Genomic DNA, 18,064 nt, shown 5'->3' with positions numbered 1-18,064 from the left:
CCGAACGGTCTTCACTCTCTCTCCCTCTCCACGGTGCTGTTTCCTAGGAGCTCTCATCCAAAGAGCAAAGAAGCACCAACCTCCTCCGTCCAGTCCAAGCCATACTCATGGCGCCATCGCAAGTTTTTCTACTGTCCACGCAACGTCGTCCAAAACGTCGTTGTCGGCCATTCTGCAGCTCTTCTTCTCCTCCTCTTATTTAGTTTTGAATGATTTTTTTAACTAGTTTTTTATGTTTTTTTTTTCTACATTTTGGATGATTCTTTTTATTAGTTTTGAATGATTCTTTTTTCTATGTTTTGTATGTTTTTTTCTTAGGATTTGGATTATTCTTTTTATTAGTTTTGGATTATTCTTTTTCCTATGTTTTGGATATTTTTTTTTCTTAGGATTTTGATGATTATTTATCTTATATTTTAGTATTTTTGTTTTTTGGAGTTTCAAAATTTTTTTTGAAAAGAGGAATTAGAATTTGTGTAATAAATGATAAAATGTGAATTAGAGTAAAAAGAGTCAATTAATAATCATTAATTTTGTATCTTTTAAAAAAATTTAAATAATCACTAATTAATGACAATTAATTAGTATAGAATATAATTCAAAAATATTTGTTAACTTGTTGTTAGCTAGACTCTTCTTGGTTCCTAGCAAAATTCTTTTATGATAGATTTTATTAATGCAGTAAAATCATCACATGCATTTATAAATTCATAATCCAAATGAGAGTTTCTTGTCAATTATTTTATCCCTCCAGCAATTAATTACTACATTGCAATTTAAGCATTTTTAAATTTTTTGCTTTGAAAGCATATTTGCTGCTATTTGCGGTCCATTTGATTTTGCATAAATATCACACAATGGCTAAATTTATGGTATTTTTAAAAAAAAAAAAATTCAACATTAAAGAGAAGAAAGAAAAGGCATGGTATATTTTTTCATCTATCAACTTCAAATACAATTGTATACAATTTAGTGCAGCACATGTAACTCAATATTAAATAGTTAAAAATACAATACATCTCACCATATTTATCACTAAATTGCACTCAAACTCAACTGTATTTCATATTCATATTCTTAGTTATAAAAATAAAAGTACAAAATTTGAACATGATCTTCCTTTTTGAAATCAGGATTTGATGAGCAACAAAATTTTGAGGGCAATTTTTCATTTAAAAATCAGAGCTTGAGTCCACAAATTTAAGACATTAATATATTAAGATATATAGCTAGTTAGAACATGCACTTAGGCTAAAATTAATATATTGATTCAACATAGATATTTGTTTAGAGAGAAGTCCTAAACTTGTGAGTTAAATTTAAGTTAATTAGAAAGCATTTGAGTGATCGGGTTTTCTTTATTATATTTTAAAATTATTTAGACATTGAAACACTCTATCAAACACACATATTGACATACTCCCATTATTTTTTTCCTCCTAAAATTGTATATTTTCATCATGTGATTTCTTCTAATAGTTATACTTGAAATTCGATACTTAATTTACTTCATTTCATTCGTTGTCATACATTTTGTCATTTTGTACAACTTTAAGGGCTTGTTTGGGTGAGTTTTTAAGAAAAGATCTTTTTTCGAGTTATCTTTTTTTAAAAGATCTTATAGAGAAGTAAAAGTAATTTTATGTTTGGATATCTCATGTAAACACTACTAGAAAACTAGTTATTACAGACGGATATTTCCGACGGATTTTATCCCACAGAAATACAGACGGAATTTCAGAGGGATTTTTTGTCGGAAAACAAAAAAAATAAATTAACATAAATTACAGACGGAAAAGAGAATCCGTCAATAATTCTGTCGAAAAAATTAATTATTTTTCGTGAAAAATGGTTACAGACGAAAAATCCGTCTGTAATTAAATAGACAAAAAGCTTCAATTTTATTAAATTATTACAGACGGAAAATTTGTCTGTAATTTAAAATTTTCCGTCGGAAATATTAAAATAAAGTTTTGGAATCACGTTCTTCTCTCCGTTTCAGTTCCCACTTCCGCGCTCTACACTCATCCCTCTAAATTCTCCATCGGCGTCGCTATCAGCCTTGCACCGCCGTCGCACCGAACCTCCATTACACTGAACTTCCATTGCACCGAGGCTCTGTCGCACCCCTTCCCTGTTCTTCTCCGTCGCACCCCTTCCGTCGGCCTTGCTCGCGTCGCTCCCTTACGAACCCTAATGTGCGTGTCTCTCTTCGATCTCACCACTAGTACTTGCTCTTCTCCGTGTGTTGCTGCGTTTCTCTCTTCGATCTTGCCTCAGCTGTGCAGGTAACCCTAATCTCCTTTCTCTTTCATCGCTGTTTTCTTTCATTCAATTCCATCGCTAACTCTAATTATATTATCCTATGTTCTATCGCTAACTCTAATTCTATTTCCTATTCTATGGTAAGAACTTGTAACGGTTACAATTCTTTATTTTGTGTTCTTATAAACTTGTTTGTGAAATCAAGGTTCCTGAATGCATTGACTAGTTTCATTTTGGTTGAATTTTTTGGGGTTTAGGTTTTTATTGATTCACAGTGTCTCAGTGATTAAAGACTTGTGTCCATGTTAACTTGGTCTTCCATATAGGACTGAGAATCAAGATGCTATAGATGCCGTAATTGTTGGTATGCTTGCTGATCCAAAGGAGGTAAATATATTCCCAAATTGATTTTTCAATATAAGAAATTAAAAGGGAAAAAATATATGTTGAATTTAAAGGTAAGAATTTCTAAATCTTAATGTAAATTTTGCAGGCAAGAGCTAGAATCAGGGAGGTCCATTTTTTCCCTTTCAATCCTGGAGACAAGAGGACTGCTCTAACTTACATTGAATCTGATGGAAATTGGCATATATCTAGCAAAGGTGCTCCAGAGCAGGTAAAATTATTCTGCTATTGGCACCAGCTGATTATGTTTGTGCAGGGGACTTAACAATATTCTTTTCTCCCGGTTTAGATATTGAACCTCTGCAACTACAAAGAGGATGTGAGGAGAAAGGCTATGCAACTATTGTTAAGTTTGCTGAGCGTGGGCTCCGATCTTTGGGGGTTGCTAGACAGGTTTGGTAAAAAAAGGATATTAACATTTATAGTTTACAACTTGGTTGAATGAGTTTTTATTCATAATTGCTGCTTGAATATCTTTATATAACAGGAAGTACCTGAGAAATCAAAAGATGCTCCTGGTGCACTATGGCAATTTCTTGCGCTGCTACCACTATTTGATCCTCCCAGGCATGATAGCGCTGAAACCATCACAAGAACCCTGAACCTTGGTGTTAATGTAAAAATGATTTCTGTAAGATTTGTGGTGTTATTTTTCTTTTTTGTTCATACCATTAACTCAAATCATGTTGCTTAGAAATTTTTTTGGGTTTCTTTTTCTCTAGGTGATCAGCTTGCTATTGCCAAGGAAACTGGAAGAAGGCTTGGCATGGGAACAAACATGTACCCTTCATCCTCATTGCTTGGTCAAAGCAAGGATGCTGCACGGTTTCTATTTTGGAAATTTATTCTTCAATTTATCAACTTGTTTGTAGGCTTTTGCAGCTTCCTGCTTAGCATCCATAGCCCACTTCTAGAAATTACCACAAGAGTTTGGTTCAAACAGCAACAATGCAATGTAAACTTAGACTCTGCTGTAATTTTTATTTCCTTTTCTATTTTAGCTTTTAATGCTGTAATTTCTGCAGCTAAGGCATTTATGAACTTAGACTCTGGACCTCTTTTACCCCTACTTTGAAAGCTGCTTTCTTGACATCATCTCTTCCATCCTGGATCTTTTCTATGCCTTTCAAGCAATTCTACATGTTGCTTTTCCAGATCTGCATATTGTTCTAGAAGTCGTGCATGGCTTTCTATTAAAAGGTAATACTTTGACTTCAAATTGATTGTGACTATCTTGCTGCTTCTTGTCACTTGTGTCAATTAAGCATCAAGATTCTAGACGGCATGAAAAATCATCTCATGTTAAGACTGACAGGGATATGGGATTTCTGTATTTCATTTACTTTTGTATTCATAATGTGTTATACCTGATATAAAAATTTAGGCAATATTCTTTGTGTGAGTTGTTATACTGGTTACATGCTTTATTATTTTTTCACTGCTTGCTAAAGTTTTAAGTCTTTTTTCTTATGTAGTTACCAGCCTCCTCTTCCATCTGATCAAGTAAAATCTTTAAATGAATATGATGAGGAAGGAGGTAAACTATAATTCTTCTGGCAATTATTTTGACAGATTAATATGGTTGTTATTCTGACTCGATTCGATTGATACAGAAGCCTCACGAAGGGTGCGAGGAAGAGGACGTGGTGGAAGGGGGAGGGGAAGAGGAAGGGGTAGAGGCATTGCTGACCACTTATTATTTTTATTTTTTGATCAGAAGATTCCTTATACTCTTTGTTTTGGTTTCTTCGGGAATATGAAAAATACTTACTTGGACACAATCTGTTTCACATAGGAAATTATGATGGAGGTATGAAATACAGTAATGGTTGGGATGGTGGCAGAGGACGAGGCCGTGGTGTAACTTCTTCCTTTTGCTGATTTGTGGAGCTGATTTTAACTATCATAAAATTTCTCTCAGGTAATGATCGCACAAAGGGGTAACTTCTTCCTTTTGCTGCTTTGTCTTTTTATTTCTCTTTTGTTGTCATGCTATTTTACTTTTATTTCTTTCCATTTCTTACAACTGATTAATTATTCTTCCCACCCATTATTTCTTTCCATTTCTTACAACTAATTATTTCTTACAACTTTTATTTCTCTTTTGTTGTCATGCTACTGTCTCAGGTAATGTTTGTGCTTCTTCAATTTTTACATTTTGTTGAGTTGTTTAGCAAACTTATCTCCAGGGAACTAATTTGTATTCATTTTTTCCCCTTTCTGAAGAGATGTTTCACTTTTATTGGATCAAGGATTCAAGACACAGATGCACTGCTTCTTTCACCCATTGTCAAATGACATGTCCATATGTAAGTCTTATGTGAAAAAGTATAACTAGTTTCCTTAGGGCAACCTCTTATGCTTTCTTACTATTTGAAACCTTTAGAAAATAAAGACCCATTTGGTGGGAAAGTCTGGTGTTACCCCCAATGTTGCAACCTCGCTTCAGTATTGTTATGCTTGTCATGTGTTTGATAAATTTCCTGAGAGAGATGGAAAAGAGCGGAACTTGTTTTCTGTGTTTCCTTTTCCTAATTCACAAGATTTAGGTACTTTTCCTCTTGGATTGCTTATGAAATTGGTAGTATTTTTCCTTGCTTGAAGTTGTTAGTTATTATTAAACCACTGTTTTGTGCCTAATATAATTGATGAGTACTACTTGTATGTACTACTTCATGACCAATAATTATTTTGGTTTTTATTTTGTATGAAGTATAAGCAAACTAAAAGCCTTCATGACCAATATTTTAGTTTTGCTTCTCCTTATTTAATTCAATGTGAACCAGAGATGGCCTTTCAATATGGTACCTTAAGCAATAACTTATTTCATATATTGATTGCTTCTAAAAGTAACAGAGAGCATTATGAATACAAAGAAAATTGGACAATTAAACATCTATATTCTTTCGGTTTAAATAAAAATGATTCTTTGGTTATTAGAAAAATAAGAAAATAAGAAACTGATCATAAGGTTGAATCATTTATTTATTTATTTATTTATTTATTAAGACTAAAATATTTGCCCGATTGAACATCTATTTTAATTTTTAGGTAGTTGAAGAGGTGTCTATTACAAATCTTGTTCTTAATTATTAGTCCACCAGTTTCTGTTGGTTAGTCTTCCATTCTTGTTCTTAATTATTAGTCCACGTCATCTTGTTTGATATGTGATAATCAATGAAGAAGTCTGATTGTAGTGTATTAGGTGATTCAGCTAGATGTTGATTTTCCTTTTAAATAAACTCTTTTTCTTTTTCCCTAACTACCTATGTTTTCGTTATGATCTCATTGTTCTGTTAATTCGAAGGAAGCAATAATAAGATGCTATTTTTTTCATTATTAGAACTTGTTATGTTGGTTGTGCAATTGGGAATGTGATAAGGATACTGTTAGAGAGGGCGAACATGTTTTTGGTGTTGCTCACATTTTTGCATCATTCAATGACACCTTTATTGTGAGTAAACTATGTTCATCTTTTCTCCTTGTTCTTATTTTATTTGAATTTGCTGAATCGATGGTTTTGATCGGGTGATTTCTCATTGCAGCATGTGACTGATTTGTCTAGAAAGGAAACCCTTGTCCGTATTACTGATACATAGTAACCAAGAGGTAGAAGATGATACAATATACTGATACAGACTTAATCTTGGGGTATTTGTGATACTCAAGGCATTGTTTGAAATTTGGGGAAAGAAAGATGGGCCTCACGGTAATATTTCTCATGGACTAATGATTCTGTATTTGACTGATTGGGTTATGTCAAACTTGATCAATTTCCAGTTTTTGGATAAAGTGCATATTTTTCTCCTAGAAACTTTTGGAACCTCTAAGGAAAACTACACTCCGTTTGTTGTTTTCATGGCTGCGGCTGGAGTTTTGAGAGCTGCAAATAGGTCTACATCAAGTGGTGTGAAATTGGACATTGTGTCTCGAATCGGGACTTCTGCAGTTGTTTGTATGGAAGCTTTAGTTAGTGATTTGGTTTCCCAGGCATTGGGATTCAAAGAGTTGAGATTGATGATACATTGTTATGCATGTGTTGATTGATGATACATGACAAGTTCATTGTGGTACCTAAAACCCGGTGGAACATGACAAGTTCCTTAAAAATGATTTTCTCTCCTGATATATGTATTGATACTTGTATTTCAGGCTGCATCTCAAGTTCATGGGGGACAGTTGACAGCTGGTTTTGTAGATGGTTCTGTTAGACTTTATGACATCAGGACACCTGAAATGTATGCATCTCCGGTGAATTTCTTCCAAGTTTTGATCTGCTTAGTTGATGGCTACTGACAATGTTGCTTCTTAGGCTTATCTGTGGATTACGGCCACATACACAGAGTAGAAAAGGTGGTGGGGATTGGCTTTCAACCTGGACTAGACCCAAGAAAGGTAAGATGATCTTTACTAATTTTTGCTTTCTTTTTCATATAATGTTGTCTGTCTTGGTAGGAATTCAATAACAATCTATGGATTTGATATGAAAAGGATGATTAAATTATGTTGTACTTAAATAAAGAAACCTAAATTGCACTTAGCTTCTCTTTACCAACTTCACATGGATAACGTACTAGAAACATAAAAAAGGGGGTGTACCATGCATCTTTATTTGTTCTTTAGTCTTTACCTTTTTTTGGTCGGTATTTAATTTGGTAATAAAGAAGAAATTGTATATTGTGATTTAAATAAAATCGCTCATGCACTATATCTTACTCTGTTATTTCAGTTTGGGTGTTTGAGCTGTGTTTGTAACATCCCAAAATTGGGGGAAGAAGGACAAGCTGAGAAAGGAGCCAAGGAAGGAGGATCTAAGGTTCTCGGCCAAGTTCTGCTGCAAACTAGCCACATTATCCCTTAAAGCTTCATTTTTCAGCTTCAAAAAAGTAGGATATTCTTGTTTAATTGATTTAGTTGAATGCATTTGACTGTAAGCTAATTAGCAAGTAGGCTTGGTTTTGGTTGGGTAGGAAGATCATTGATTCTTTGTTCTTGTAGCTTGAATTAGAAATACACTTTGTTTGTGATGAATTATAGTTGATGTATTAATACATTTTGTTTATGTTTTGAATTATATTAACTTGCTTGTTTATAGTACTTTTCTTTTAGTTTGATAATACGATGAATTTGTTTATTTTTTGAAATATTATAAATATTTGAATACAAAATAGATAAAAAAAAATTGTATTTATTAAATTTATATTTATTTTGTATGAAAACAGGTTTATTTTTGTAATAGAAAAATCTAAGAAACAATTATTTTACCTTACCGACGGATTTACAGACAGATTTTCTGTCTGTAATTAGAGTATAAGATGGTTCTTCAAGATTCAAATTACAGACAGAAAATTTGTCGGAAAATCCGTCTGTAATATCTGTAATTACAGATTTTACAGACGGAAAATCTGTCTGTAATTACAGACGGAAAACCAGACGAAAAATTCGTCGGAAAATCTGTCTGTAATTACAGACGAAAAATCTGTCGAAAAATTCGTCGTCTTAGGAAAATTGATAGAGAATTTACAGAGGAAAAATCCGTCTGTAATTGGTAAAAATCCGTCTGTAATTTTCCGACGGAAAAAAATCCGTCGGTAAATAATTTCCGACGAGGCTTTTACAGAGGGACAAAATCCGTCGGTAATTTTGTCGGTAACCAAAAATCCGTCTGTAATAAAGACTAAATCTGTCTGTAAATCTGTCTGTAAATCTGTCTGTATTAATCCATTTTCTAGTTGTGAAAAAGATCTTTTTATCTATCAATTATGTTTGGGTATAACAATTTAAAAGTACTTTTTTGTTTATTTATTACATGAAAAATATTTTTTTTTAAGGAAAAAAGATCTTTTAAAAAAAGATGTAAATTACAGCTTCTCAAAAAAGATCTTTTTTTTTTTTATTTTACTAATGCTTTTACTTTTACTACTAGAAATTTGCCAAACACGTTAAAAAATAAAAAAGATCTTTTTATTGAAAAAATATCTTTTTTTTAATAAAATAATGACGCCCAAATATGCACTAAGAAGATCATAAATACTCCAAAATATAAGTGAATATTTTTGCACTAAATAAGGGGAATATATCTAGAGATTTTAACATCTGTGATGATAGGATGAAAGGCAAACACTTGTGCAAGATAACCCTGTAAATAAGGCATAAAACATACAAATTTTCGTTATTGGTATTGATGGAACTAATCACAACAATAAAACAGCAAATCGCATCATCTATATAAAAAGAGAAACTTTAAGCATGAAAATTGAATTAGTTAGTTGACAGAGAAATTATCTTTCTTTGGCCAAATAAAATGAACACCTTAAAAACAATGAAAGAAGAAAAAGAAAAAATATCACAACATTTCATTTGATTTTTAATAATAGTTAAAACAAACAAACAGCATTACCCTGCACAAAACTTTTCTTACATTCCTATATTACATTTCTTGAGCTTACAGATTAACTAAAATATGATCTTATTTTTTCTATTTTTTTTCAATCATCAATTACATTGCAGCAGTAATAAATGGCACCTTGACTAAGAATCTAGATACATATTTAAAATGGTGCCATAAATGTTTGGTATAGGGTACTCTTCTTCTTTTGTTGATTCACACAGGTTCACAAAGCTACAACAATGATAGACGCAATTCAACATCACTTTAGTAAAACATTTTCTAAAAATTGATTCGCAAAAGAGATAGTAGTATGACTATTAAAACAAATATAAACAAACAAAATCACTTGTAATTAAAATACGAAGAACAAAAACTTGATCTAAATGAGTAACAATATAATATATGCATGTATGTTTACATAGTCATATAAATGTTGATGCATGCAGCCTCTTAAATCTTGCATTCACTTCTAGCAGGTAATCCACTTTAACCAACATACCACAATATGAAATCCACACAGAAATTTCAAGGACCAAATTATCATAAATTTATCATAATGTTACTCAAATAATTAAAAGGGGGAGAATTATCATCATACTGCAAAAGGAGGGAGACTCCATACACAAAAAAACTAAGAAAAGTGAAAATTAAAAAAGTATTTTAAATTAAAAAAACAAATAAATAAATTAAATAAATTTTTGATTTGACATATAAAGCTAAAACATTGAAAACAAATTATCAATCAAAATAAGAAAAAAAAAGTAAAATTAATCTATAGCAAGATTTTAAATTCATGTCAGACCACCAAATACTTTGATCATTTTAAAATATTTAAATTCACTTACCTGAGAAAAGAATGTTGTCCCGAGAGTTCAAGTGTAACGGGTATAGTATCTTACGTGTCTCCCACTTGAATCCCCTATATCTTTTTTGCTATCTGAAGTTCTGAACATGACAAAGAAAAAAAATTATAAATAGTTGGTGATGTGAGCAAAATGCAAAAAGAAAAAAGCTGCCAACTTTGAGGGTATCCAACATGATAAAAATAAGAATTGAAACCAAATTTATAAAAATTAGAGAGAAATAAAAGATGGGTATTGATAAAATATGAGTGTACTAATTACTTGAGTTCGAGAGCAGCATGAATAATGCCCTTACCTCATCATCATTATGAATTTGAAACATCCTTGGAATTATTATTTTCAAAATTTTGGCAAACAAAAATACAAAATTAAGTTAGGACAAAGTTTCTTAGAAAGGTATTTAACCAATTCTCTTATGCAAATATTTCATATACTCTTGGAGGAATTTTCACTTATAACCGAAAGCACAGTCCCTGCCATTGACGTTGCTAACTCGCTGCCCTATTCAACATTTTTCCCGTATGGCTCCGTCAATCCGTCGATTTCTCCTTGTATCACCACGATTCTCTTGCGTGGCTCCGTACTCCGTCAGCTTCTCCTTGCATCGCCGGCACGTCGCGTCTGGTGGTTCTCAGGTTCTACCTTCTTCTGCGTCATTGCTTATTATTTGTGTGGTTCTGCCGCTGCGTTCCTTCCTTCGGCACTCGGCAGTTCGGCATCTGGTTCTACGGTTCTGCCTTCTTCTTCTTCAACAAACATCAATCTCTTCTGGACTTCTGGTTCTTTTTTATTCTACAATACTTTTCTCTGTTGTCGCTGGCCCCGCATCGCTAGTGGGTCGTCCTCCTGGAGTTCAGTCTTGGAGTCTTGCCTCTTACTACATAATTGGAAACCCAAATCAACCTATCAAAAGTGGTAAATACCAAAAATTCTTAAGTTTACCCTGGAATCAATTAATTATAGCATATGTACATTATAAATAAATAAGCTTTTGTAGTGGGGAATGGCCGAATGGAGATTCAGAATAAAGGAATGGTTTGTGTAAGATGCCATTGGTTAGGTCTTAGGTGGTATTGCGTTAGTTTTCTTGTTAACTTGAAACAAAAAATTATGAGCAACTAACCAAATCCATTATGTTCATTGAGATTCAAGTTCTATTAGAGTGTTATATTTTTATGTGACTGAATAATAATCAATAGTTAGCACATAGTTTATATAGTTAGTTCACTTAGTTGCTTCATTCAGTTTTTCACTTATTTGCTTCATTGTTTGATAATTGATAATTTAATTGGTTTAGAAATTGTAAATTTGTGATTGAATTTGTTATAATGGAATTGATACTTTAGTTTTATTAATTTCTTTGTTAATTATTTTTGTGTATTGAGTTATTTTGAATTAGGAATTTAGGATATTATAAGTTGCTAGTTTGTTGTTGTCGTATGATGAAAATTCATTTTATTAATTGATCAATTTTGTATTTATAATTTTATATTAATTTTATTAATTAATTAATTTAAGTTTATAATTTTATTCTATTAGTAATGAGAAATATTTCAAAAGAACTTCATCATTGGATTGGATCCCAAAACAATTTATCGATCTCTTCTAACAAGAGGAGGTTTTTAGAATTCGAAGTAGAGAGTTTCATAACAGATCTAGGATAATGACCAAAGATTTCAAGTTATCATCCGAATGACCGGGACAAAGTTAAATGTGCATATTTGCAAAAAGGTCCTTGTCAACCAAGGACTCATGATTTTTCGCAAACTGCTTATGGTTCTTCTTTTCGAATATTTAATCCTAATTGATTTTATGATTATGGCAATTGGTTAGAGTATAGTATATCAAAAGATGTTGTTTTTTTACTTTATTGTTATCTTATGAAATCTGAGACTGAGACTGAAGGTGGCAATACTTTTATAACCAATGACTTTTCAAATTGAAAAAAAAGAAGATTATAAACTCATATTGGGATTCATGATAGTGCTCATAATCAAGCTTGGAAAAAATATGAAACACTTATGAAGTGAAAACAACACATTAGTGCTGCTATTAAAAAACAATCTGAGCAAGCTAAAAAAAATTATCAAATTCACTTGACAGCCACAATTGATTGTATTATATTTTTTTGCGATGATGATTGATCTTTCGTGGTAATGATGAGATGATTCTATTAATCAAGGAAATTTTTGGAACTTCTAAATTTTCTTGCGCAACATAATGAAGAGATTTATCATGCTTTCAAAAATATTTGTGAGAATCTTAAATTAAGAGCTCCCTCAATTCAAAAGATATTGTAAGAGCTGCTGCAAGTGAAACGACAAAAGTTATTGTTAATGATTTTGGGGATGAATTATTTGCTATTTTGGTTGATGAAACCCGCGACATTTCTATTAAGGAGCAAATGTCAGTTTGTTTAAGGTATGTGAATAAAGAAGGGCAAGCCAGGGAGCATTTTCTTGGTCTTGTTCATATTTTTAATACTAATACTTTATCTCTAAAATTAGCATTAAAGTCATTATTAGAAACATATAATTTAAGCTTATCAAGAGTACGTGGCCAAGGATATGATGGTGCAAGTAATATGCAAGGAGAATTTAACGGCTTGAAAACTTTGATATTGAAAGAAAATTTTTATGCTTTCTATGTACATTGCTTTGCCCACCAACTTCAGTTAGTTCTTGTAACGGTTGCAAAAAAATAAGTTGAAATTGCTTTGTTTTTTTAATTTATTAACCAAATTGTGTAATTTTGTTGGAGTTTCGTGTAAACGAAGAGATATGTTTTGTGATAGTCAGATGATTAAGACAATTGAAGTATTACAACGTGGAGAAATTTTTAGTGGACGTAGTTTGAATCAAGAAATAGCTTTGAAAAGAGCTGGAGACACTAGATGGGGTTCACACTATGGAACTATACTTAGATTAATTTCTTTTTTTCCTTTTGTGGTCAATGTTCTTGAATATATTGAGAAAAATGAAAATAATTCAGAACAAATAGTTGAAGCATGTCATTTATTAAATGTCAATTCATTTTCAACTTGCACTTGATGAAAATATCTTGAGAGTTACTAATGAATTATCTCAAGCATTACAAAAGAATGGTCAAGACATTGTAAATACTATGGCACTGGTTAAAGTGTCTAAGTAACGGTTGCAAACTATAAGAGATGATAGTTGGTCTCTTTTACTTGACGAAGTTTCATTGTTTTATGACAAACATAATATTACTGTTCCAAAAATGGATGATATATTTGTGTCACAAGGAAGATCAAGACGCAAAAGCTCAAAAGATCTCAAATTTGCATTATTTTTTAAGTTGAGATATTCTATCAAATAGTTGATAGCCAACTTCAAGAACTCAACAATCGATTTACAAAGGTGAATATTGAATTGTTTCTTTGTATAGTTTGTCTAAATCTAAGACACTTATTTCTTGCGTTTGATAAGGAAAAGTCGATCCAGCTAGCTCAGTTCTATCCATTAAAATTTTCTTCTACTCAACTTTTGGCATTTAATAGTTAACTTGAGAACTTCATATTAGATGTACGTTCTGATGATCAATTCTTAAACTTAAATGGGATTAGTGTTCTTTCTTAAAAATTGGTTGAGAGTCGAAAAAATATTTTTTATCCATTAATGTTTCTTCTTTTGAAGTTAGCTTTAGTTTTGCTTATAACAACTGAATTAGTTGAAAGAACTTTTTCTGCTATGAATATTATAAAGTATCGACTTCGCAATCGTATGGGAGATGAATTTTTAAATGATTGTTTAGTGATATATATAGAAAGAGAGACATTTGATTGTGTTGACAATGAAAAGATTATTCAATCTTTTCAAAATATGAAACCAGAAAAATAAAATTTTAAATTATTTATTATTTTAAATAACATCCTTTATGAAATCAGAAGCTTAACTTATCGATCTTAACCTCTCACATTCCGGGTTTATGATGGAAAGATTTTTTATCAAATTGGAAATCTATCCAATTTGCTCTATCTTGACCTCAAATATGTTGCCAATGGAACAATTCCATATCAATTTGGGAACCTCACCGATTTGGTCCACCTTGGCCTCCAAAGTATTTATGGCTTTCGAGTCTTTCATCCCTGCAATACTTGAACATGCATGGTGCACATTTGTCCAAGTCATTTGATTGGTTGCATATCATGGAAGCTCTCCCTTCTTCGGTTTTATTTACAAACCGATTTTAAATTCGGTTTTTTAATATTCAAATCTAAAATGTGTGAAACACGGTAAAGTAGTTCACCAAATTGGAGTTAGAGTTTTTTTTTAATTTGGATCTGAATCCAAATTTAAAACTATTTAAATTGTTTAGATTAAAAACCAAATTATAAAATAAATATAATTTGATTTAATTTTTTTATTTAAAACTAGTTTATTTTAGTAATTTGGTTTGAATTTGGTTTAAAATTCAAATTTTGGATTTTTTCGTCTATCCTAGATTTTCCAACGTCACTGCAAACTTATGACTTTAATAGTGAGGAATGGGCAACCAAACCATTTTTATTTGCTGCCGAGTTTCCTTTTTAGTAATTAATAAGTGAAACGCAAATGTGAATAGAAATGTTACTAAGAACGAAAAAACGAGCATCAAAATCTTGGAAATTAATAAACAACTAGAGTGAAATTTGCACAATGTGCAGAATGATAAATTAATTATATTATATAGTGTATTTTAAAGCTTAGGATTCGGTGGTCTCAGAATCTTTGAACCACTTAATGGTCCCATTAGAAAACATGTTTTTAGAGTGTTTTTAACAATTGCTACATAGTCCTTGAACTAATTTTAATTACAAATTAACCCCATTATTAAATTTGATCTCGTGACGTTCGTCCATGGCTTCTAAATCGTGTTTTCTTGAAATTCAATCGATTAGTTTATCAAAACAATCGATTGAACTATAACTCAATCAATTGAATTACAGTGTATCACAAAACAATCGATTGAAAGTTGTAAGGTAGAATGGTTTTCGTTTAAACCAATCGATTGTTTATACTTTCCAATCGAATGAATGCCTAAAAACAATCGATTGTTTTTGTTACTCAATCGATTGAATTCACGAAAACAACATGGATTTGTCAAATACAATTGATTGGAAAGTGATGACATTGAAGTTTTAGCCAAATTCAATCGATTGGTAATGTAATCCAATCGATTGGAAGGTGATGAAGTTGAATTTTTTGCCAACTTCAATCGATTGGTAATGCTACCCAATCGATTGAAATGTGTCCTGCGCCTATTTCAATTTTGTTATCTTTTTAGAAATTATCTTATTATTCATCTATCTTATCTTTAAAATTCTATTTTCAATTTTTGCTGTTTTATTTTGATGTAGATAAACTAATCTTATCTTTTCCTTAATATTAATGTAAATTTTAAAAAATTGAATAAATTTATATTTATTTTGATTACATTCAAAAGTGAATTATATGTATTCTTATAATCAAGAAATATACTTAACTTCTTTTACAATAAGGCAATAATTTAATTTATTAAAAAAAAATTCATATTAATAGTTTTGAATAAGACAATTAAAATAAAATATAAAAATAGAACTTGAATAAAAAAATACAAAATTTTCAATCTAAAAATATAAAATAGTTAAAAAAATAAAAAAATTATTTAAATATAATTTTTCAAGACACTCTATAACTTAGATGAATAAATATTATTTAAAAATTAATAAACCTCTCTCGTTAATAACAATATTGAAACTTAAATTTGAACGCTAATTGATATTATATATTGTGTAGGTACTTAGAGTATATTAGAAAAATACGTTAATAATTTGAACAGAAAAATTATTAGTGTAAATTTATTTTTTTAAAAAATTAATCCTTATTGAACTATTCTACTTTTATTCCTTCAAAATATATCTTAATACAAATATTTGTAACAATAATTTATATCCAACAAGAATATCTTAATAAGTAGTTACATCATTCTGTCATGGGTTAATGCAAAATTTACAGAATGTGAGTACGTGATTGAGTATGTTGTTTTAGATTATAAACATAGGGGTAAAATAGGAAAAAATAATCGACACTAAACCCTCTGTATTCCTAATATAAATTGTTATAGATAAGTATAGTTTCTTAAAATTTTGGGGTGTCCAGACCACTACTCGCCCCCTCTAAGTCCGTCTCTGATTACTAGCTAATTAATTAATAATAAAAAATAATAACATCTATTTACTTTTTAGTATTTCTCAATTTTTGTGAATTAATAAAAGATAAAAAAATATTTTTTCCTTACACAATCAATTTCACAAATAAAGTATCAAAACGAATAATTGCAAAATTAGAGATTCTATTCACTGACTTCGATTTTGTAATCAAAACGATGGTTTATTTTTTGAACACTATAATGAAAAACTTGATTAGATCTTTGTTGATTACTGCAACGGTGATTAACGATGAAGAAATACTGGATATTAAATAGACGGATAAAAAATAAAAAGAAAATTGGATATTGAGTAGATGGATGTTCCAAAGAAAAATAATTAAATTTTTTATAATCAAAGAAAATGATACACGATTTTAATGGTGGGATTGAATAATTAGTGATGGATTATTCACCAATTTATAATGTTAATATTAAGGAAAAGATAAGATTAGTTTATCTACATCAAAATAAAACAGCAAAAATTGAAGATAGAATTTTAAAGATAAGATAGATGAATAATAAGATAATTTCTAAAAAGATAACAAGATTGAAATAGGCACAGGACACATTTCAATCGATTGGGTAGCATTACCAATCGATTAAAGTTGGCAAAAATTTCAACTTTATCACTTTCCAATCGATTGGATTACATTACCAATCGATTGAATTTGGCTAAAACTTCAATGTCATCACTTTCCAATCATTGTATTTGGCAAATACATGTTTTCATGAATTCAATCGATTGAGTAACAAAAACAATCGATTGTTTTTAGGCATTCATTCGATTAGAAAGTATAAACAATCGATTGGTTTAAGCGAAAACCATTCTACCTTACAACTTTCAATCGATTGTTTTGTGATACATTGTAATTCAATCGATTGAATTTCAAGGAAACACGATTTGGAAGCTATGGACAAACGTCACGAGATCAAATTTAATATTTTAATCGATTGGAATGGCTAAAAGCTTTATTAGGATCAATGGAGGATATAATTGGTTGTTGTTTTTGTATTTGATTGTTAATAAATATAATAAATAATTGATAAAATAATAATTTATAAAATAAAAAACAGTTTTTATAATTAAATAAAATATATGGGGTTAATTTGTAAATAAGACACCAGAAGCACTAAAAGCATATTCTATGCCCTAATTATATAAAATCCAGAAAAACGAGATTCAATCATTAATCGAAACACATGTAAATCAATTTTATATCCAAAAAGATCGTCAATGTAAGTTAGATAACATCCAATAAATATAGTTATCACAAAATATATACTATAAAAAAAACTACTGTTTCTATTTTCTTATTTTTAACTACATCTACTGTTTCACAAGAGAGAGATTATGAAAGAAAAAATTACGTATGTTCAATAATTTTTCTTCTTTCCTTCGCTTGAGTTTTCACTGAGATTTTGATTATTTGTTGCGAGATTTTGAGTTTTCATTGAAAACATCTTTGTATAGTTGTTTTTGGGCACGTGTATGATTTCCAAAATAAAAGTGACTTTTTTTAATTTAAGTCAATTTAATTAAATTTAGATGACAAAAAAATTTGAATATGTAGCATAACTAATAATTTTGTTTTGTGCCATAATTTTTTAAAACCTGTAGTTCAATAATGTAGCTATTAGAAATATGAGCATAAAACCTGCACAAAATTATTTCTGCCAAAGAATATATCAGGCATATAACTCATTATTTATCCCCCCTTTTTATTTCTTCTTTTATTTTTTTTATAAAAAGTAATTTCCCCTGTGTTTGTTCCTTTTTATTATTAATGCTTATGTATATATCACATATTATGTTTTTAAAATTTGGATGAGAAATTTGAGACGATGTTATTGTGCCATGAACTATATAAACAAATGTATACAACAATATTTTATATTATAATTGTTTATCATCTTTATATAATCATATTTTAACAATAATAAATTAAAAAAG

Source organism: Arachis ipaensis, chromosome B05 (genome assembly GCF_000816755.2).
Source record: "Arachis ipaensis cultivar K30076 chromosome B05, Araip1.1, whole genome shotgun sequence".
Taxonomy (NCBI): Eukaryota; Viridiplantae; Streptophyta; class Magnoliopsida; order Fabales; family Fabaceae; genus Arachis; species Arachis ipaensis.
The sequence above is the reverse complement of the archived record's forward strand: the minus strand, read 5'-3'. Positions refer to the sequence as shown.